The 7,193-nt window shown below is 32.4% G+C and overlaps 1 long non-coding RNA gene across 1 annotated transcript; it reads left to right on the top strand.

The window, feature by feature from the left end:
• The first annotated feature begins 2,609 nt into the window (after nt 1–2,609).
• On the top strand, nt 2,610–3,714 carry LOC142239803 (uncharacterized). The gene is made up of 3 exons (XR_012723116.1): nt 2,610–3,071; nt 3,165–3,430; nt 3,611–3,714. It is a non-coding gene; the product is annotated as an uncharacterized LOC142239803 (long non-coding RNA).
• Nucleotides 3,715–7,193: the final 3,479 nt, after the last annotated feature.

The raw sequence follows: 7,193 nt of genomic DNA, 5'->3' as shown, positions 1-7,193 counted from the left end.
CAAACATGTTATGCTAGTTTGTGAACATTATATGCTTGCACTCAAAAATATTGTGTTTAAAAATTTGTGTTCCAAACATATAATGTTTATAGCCAAACATATGAAAAACAGTCTTTTTCATCCGTGTAGAAAAAAAAACAAAGTTGTTTTGATTTTATGCCATGCATCATTATAATGATCATTATAATAAAGTATTTCTGCAATGACATTATAATGATGCATCCCAATAAACACAGGATGAGAGTTTTTCAAATGTAACAAATTTTCAGTTTGAGGGTAAATGTAATTTTCAACATAAATTTAACATGACTTGAAACAGCTCATCTTCAATACATTTTCAAATTGCAAAGAAAAAACCATGTGGATTTCATTACTTCTTTGTGCAACGATGTCCGTGGTCAATTGGAAGAAATAAAAAAAATGGAAAATTTTAGACAAATACCTGCATGTACTCCAAATAGTTTATAATAATAGGTAAGTGAAAATAAAAAATGAAATATAATTTTAGGGAAGTCACTAAATGTATTTCTCTTTGCCAAAAACTAAAATTATGGATGCTATGTTATATTCATTTCTATTATCAGCTTAAAATCTATTCTAACACGCGGTCCAGCACGCAGTTTTATGACACCAACAGGAAGGAAATCGTAGTATTGTAGTGTATAGGCCGATACTCTGTTCGGTTTTCGCGTTGAAACTCTATACAAAACCACAAAATACGAAAAACTAGTGAAATTTTTTCCATTTGTGGTACTTTGTTTTTTTTTTCGAGTTGAAAAACTGACGTTTATAGCATGGCGCCATTTGCAATGTGAATTAAGAAATAAGAAAATAATATATTATATTTTCGGTTTTGTTCCGAAAATATACAAAGGATCAAAGGAGTAGCAGATCAATTGCCCAAGGAAAAATATAATGTTAATTTTGTAATAGCAAGCAGCAACCACCAACTTAATTCAATATAAACACCGCTTTCTATGTACGAAATAATGTTTTCTATAAAATGTTTTTTCACAATAATGAACATAGTACCGGCCTTATAATGTAGTGTAGTGTATTATTATATATTTTATTTTGACGAAAATGAATAAATTATATAAAATTCATAGAATTTTGGATTTGACTTTCAATTAGAAGTGGGGATATCATTTATACAAATTTTTGTTGAAAAGTTATTGCAACAATGTTAATTTTTAATTTAAATCGCATCGAAAATTGTTTGAGAAATTATTAAGTAGCGATGCACTTCAATTTGAAAATAACACTTGAGAAATTATTGCTAAGTATTGAATTTTACTGTAGAAGGTAATGTCTGTTTTTTGTTGAGAACGCGATTTCCTCAACAATTTCTTAACTTTAATGTTTCCCTAATCCTTGGAAAATATATTGTTGAAATTTAGCATTTTTAAAAGATTTGTGTTTATTGGGATGTTAAGGGGACCTTATGCGGTCGGATAAACCTGCGACACAACACGTTGCGGAGACAAATCCGCTAGTATAAGGCCATGTTCGCGTATTGCAGGACGTGTTGGGGACAACTTTGATTTTTTCTGGTTGGGAGGCATAAATCTTAGCGTGAAAGGGGATGTTCGCCAAGCATTAACTTCCCTGCAAAAATTTTTTTGAATTTGACAGTGCTTCTTATCGTATATGACCGTCGAAAACAGTCATATACGATATCAAAAATTCGTCGGAAAAGTGCCGTTACTATTGAGAAGTTGTACCACGCCAAGTTACTACAAAAAAACATCGCATGAGTGCAATATTAGGTACCTTTATATAACATTTATACCACTATCACAAAACCTTTAACATCATTTTTTGCATTAATAATAGAATGATGTTGAGTTACATGTTGCAGCGTCTATCAGCCAGTGTTTTTATTCACGATGGAGGCAGCGTGTCTGGAAAAATATCTGAAAAACAATCACTTTATTTCATTTGGAAAGTCAAAAATTGTTCACCAATATACCTTTCGCAATTTTAAGCAGAGTAACAATGTTTTCAGCACTTCATTTCCTTTTTTATTTAAATAAATTATAATAACCTAGTTGCGCTTGGCGTTTCACAAAAGATAAAATGGCTCTTCTAAGAATAGTGTCGGCAAAATAGTTTCATATACATTTTCCTTTTTATTTAAATAAATTATAAATATATAAATTATATTATATATGGCTTGGCGTTTCACAAAATATAAAATGGCTCTTGTAACAATCGTGATGGCAAACTTTACTTTCATGTACATTTTGTACTTTTTGATACGCTTCTCCCATCACAGTTGGCGATTGTTGTAGTGTCACCCTGTCGTACGTGTAGTTAACTTTAAATTAATTTAAAGCTAGCTATTTCTCAATTAGTAGTGGTTGACACTTGGATTGATTTTATATGGATTTAACTAACTATTTTAACATGGCGATGTCTACACACAAAAAATTATCACCAAAATTTTTTCAATTAAACACTTAATTGAATTTGGAAACGGATTCAATTAATATGTTAATTGATTCAATTAATTATTTAATCAAATCCGAATAAAAACCAATTAAAAAAATGATTGATATTTGTTACGTTTCCAATTAAAATATTAATTGATTCAATCAATTTGTTAATCAATTCGGAAATAATTTTCAATTACAAACGTGATTGAAAATTTTTCCGTTTCCAATTACACATGTGATTGATCTAATCACCTTTGTGATTGAAATTGAATAATTTTGAGCAATGGAAAGAGCGAAAAGAGAACAAGAGAATGGGTATTTATTCAACAATGTATGATGGAGAGATCAGTCTGTGGAAGTAACTCGTAACGAACGGTTGGGTTTTTGTTTTTCGCGTAAATTGAAAAACATGATTGGCGACATTCTGTCTGCTGCATTCAAAATGTGTGCATAAATATTTTGAACGCAACAACAAATCATAGCAAAGGGTTGAAATAAATAAAGTGTGCAACAACAAATGGCCACGTGGTAAAGGTTTGAAAAACAAAAATATATGAGAGAACGCATTTGAAATTACCTGTGTTTGTGTTTTGTGGCATTGTAAAAATGGAAAACAATCTACGTTTATTAAAGGTAAGAAATTGTGAAATGTGAATACCGTTTTCCATTGAATCCTGTTTACATTAAACGGACTAAAATAATATATTTTTTATTCATTTCTTTTAGTGACTAAGTTTATTTCGTGAAATTTACCAATTAATCCCATCAATTCCATCCTTTTATCAAATATATAAGAATATGTTTGCAATCAAAAAGTGGGTACACTCATAGTTTTCTTAAAACCGGTATGAGTTTGTTGGAAGATTCACCTTGAAGTTGCGAAGTAGCGTTGGCATTAAATTGCATTTTTGTTTTACCTGCCTTTTCCAGTTTGAACCCAAGTAGAGAGTAGTATATCTGATATATAAACTAATGAGCTGAATTATGTAATGGTAAAAAAGTTCTTTCTTTTGGATTTTAAAATATGAAAAATATCCGAAAATAATAAAAATATGTATTTTCCATTTATATTTTTTTCTATTTCCAGAATTTGCAAAGTATCATCAATATAATACCAAATATAACATTGCTTTGCCATTATTTTTGTCTTTGATTGGTTCAAATTTTAATAGACGATTTCAATGTGTGGAACTTTTGGAAAGGAATTGTTACTAAAATGAAATTACCGAGCTCCTTAATACACCTTTTTATGCTAAAAGACAACAACTGCAAAAGATTATAAACCTGCAATCTGGAACTAAGAATTGAACTTGATATTCTATGCAGGTAATGTTTAACAAAATCAAGTTTTAATTGAAGAAAATTAAATTCGAATTATTCTGTTTACTTTCAGAGAAACTAATTTAGCTTACAGGCTGCTGATTTATTGGAAATCTAGGCGCATCTACATATTAGAAGGAACATGCTGACATGGTTATTATTATAAGGAAGATAATGATTTATATAGTTTATTTATTCACCCTATAGTTGTTATTGATAGTAATTGTATGTGTAAGTTATGTTAGAACAGAACACAAATGACAAGAACCAAATTTATTTGTCTATTGCATAATTCAAAAAATAATAAAATATTAAATATGTGTTATTACCTATTCTTTTTTCTCCTTCTTCTTATTTACGACAACTGAATAGTTTAGTTTTCTTTTGTAACAAACAGTATATGCTTAAACACCGTCAGGTGCATATGATCTAGTTATTAGGCACCTTTAAACTATATTTTGTAAATTTATTTATAAAATATTTTGCAAATAAAATAAATATGTTTTATAAGAAACACATATTTTCTTTTATTTCAAATAAAACTAAATACGATTTTGGGGTCGCAATATATAAATTTTTTGATTGAAATTTATAGCCAATTTCAATTAATTATTTAATTGAATGAATCAAATAATTGATTGATTTTTGTCGCGAAATTAATTAAAATTTTAATTGATTCAATTAAAACTGTCATTGAGTTTTATGTTAAAAATCAATCACGTTTTTAATTGATTCAATCACACAATTAATTGATTCCGTGACAAAAGTCAATTAAATTTTTAATTGAAAATCGTGTTGGTTTTCTATCAAAATGGGTGATTGATACTATCATTTTCGTGATTGAAGACATTTCAATTAAAAAAATGATTGAATCCGTGATTTTCGTGATTGAAATCAAAAAAATTTTTTTTGTGTGTAGGAAGTAGTCAATTGCCCAACTCTGCACTACTCTTAGAAAGCCTAAAGTTAGTTAACAATACGTTAATTTAAAGTTAGTTAGTTTTTAATCAACTAAAAGTTACTTGATTGAAGGGAGCCACCGTGATGCAATGGTTAACATGCCCGCCTTGCATACACAAGGTTGTGGGTGCGATTCCTGCTTCGACCGAACACCAACATGTTTTCAGCGGTGGATTATCCCACCTCAGTAATGCTGGTGACATTTCTAAGGGTTTCAAAGCTTCTCTAAGTGGTTTCACTGCAATGTGGAACGCCGTTCGGACTCGGCTATAAAAAGGAGGTCCCCTGTCCTTGAGCTTAACATGGAATCGGGCAGCACTCAGTGATAAGAGAGAAGTTCACCAATGTGGTATCACAATGGACTGAATAGTCTAAGTGAGCCTTAGACTGTTCAGTCCATTGTGATACTACATCGGGCTGCTACCTAACCTAACCTAATCTACTGAACGTTGTCCCTAAAATCTGTATTTTTTCAGTTTACTACAATAAAAGAAGGTTTAAAAAAGCATAGAAAAGTTCTTTGAATAAAAACTAAATAACTTTAAATTAAGGTATTGGTAACTAACTTAAAGCTAATTGAAAGTAGTGCTGAGTTGGACAATTGACTACTTCCTATGACATCGCCATGTTAAAATAGTTAGTTGAATCCGTATGAATTCAATCCAAATGTCACCCTCTACTACTTGAGAAATAGCTAGCTTTCATTTAGTTTGAAGTTAACTGCATGTACGACTGGGTCCATTTCATCCTCATCGCTACCACAGACTCGTAAGTGACACTGAAACAATCGTCAACTGTGATGGGGAAGCGTATGAAAAAGTATGAAATGTACATGAAAGTATTTTGCCATCACTATTTTTACAAGAGCCATTTTATATTTTGTGAAACACCAAGCGCAACTAGCTTCTTATAATATATTTGAATAAAATCGATAATGAAGTGCTGAAAACATAGTTATTTCGCTTAGAATTGTAAAAGGTATATTGGTGAACAATTTTTGACTTTCCAAATGGAATAAAGTGATTGTTTTTCAGATATTTTACAGGCACGCTGCCTCCATCGAGTACAAAAACACTGATAGACGCTGCAACATGTAACTTGCCACTTGTAAATCAACATCATTCTATTATTAATGAAAAAATTATGTTAAATGTGTTGTGATAGTGGTATAAATTTTATATTTATAAGAATTTATAAATGTTTAATTAAAGTCATAAACATCTAAGCAATTGTGTTTTACTTGACCACAATGATTCTTTTACAACTATCTTAAAATTCACTTTTTCTGATTGTTTGAAGGGGCTCTTATTGGCATCGTTCAAAGTTTATTAAAAAATGAGCCTTATAATTGCACTCATGCGATATTTTTTTGTAGTAACTAGGCGTAGTACAACTTCTCAATAGTGACGACGCTTTTCCGACGAGTTTTGGATGTCGTATACGATTGTTTTCGATGTGGTGGGGATTCTCAGAAGCGCCGTCAAATTCGAAAAATTTTGGCAGGGTTATTGCAGCGTCTATCAGTCAGTTTGTTTATTTTCGATGGAGGCAGCGTGTCTGAAAAAATATCTGAAAAACTATCACTTTACTCCATTTGGAAATTCGAAAATTGTTCACCAATATACATTTCACAATTTTAAGCGTAATAACTATGTTTTCACTTCATTTTCTTTTTTATTTAAATAAATTATAATTTGTTGTTGTTTATTGTGATTTCATCCATTTTTATGTTATACGCTCGTACTTCAGCTTGTGGCCAGATCGGGTAGCGACTAAGGTGGGGTCGTCCAGATTGATCTGGTGGTAAGTCGGGTTGGTTTAGCAGGGCAAGAGAAAAGGTGACGCGTGTCGTGTAGCCCTTGGTTGCAAATTGGACATACGTCAGATACACTGCTATCAATCACTGATAAGTAGGAATTGAGGCGGCTGCACTTGCCTGATCTTAATTGGGCTAAAACTACCCTCGTCTGCCGTGAGAGGTCTCTTTCCTCCGGTGCTATGGGCGGTGGACGGACTCCGAGAACAGGATTAACCTTATAGCTGCTCACCGCTTCAGCTACAGTATCCTCATGAATCCTGTTCAAACCTGCCTGGTACCCTGCGTGATCTAGAGGCTCCTTTTGTAACGCTGGATCTCGGGCTCTAGATGATGTATATCAACACTTACGTTCCTGGGTGGTAGTTGTGTATCCATGAGATGGTGGTTTGGATGATTACTGAGATAACAACCCAGGAGATACTGCTTTGACAACATATAATTGTGTCTTTGCACAGGGATGATCTTTGTCTCCACATATAGGTGATCCAGGGGTGTGCTGCGGAGACACCCAGTCGCAGTTCTAAGGGCAGCGTTCTGGCAGGTCTGTATGTTATTCCAATGCGTGTCACTGGTCTGCGGTGTCCACACTGGAGCTGCATAGTGTACCACTGACCGGCGAATTGCCTCATAAGTAGTTAACAAGGTTTCTTTGTCCG

Source organism: Haematobia irritans, chromosome 1 (assembly GCF_050003625.1).
Source record: "Haematobia irritans isolate KBUSLIRL chromosome 1, ASM5000362v1, whole genome shotgun sequence".
NCBI lineage: Eukaryota > Metazoa > Arthropoda > Insecta > Diptera > Muscidae > Haematobia > Haematobia irritans.
Note: the sequence above shows the minus strand (reverse complement) of the source record. Positions and strands in the feature narration are given on the sequence as shown.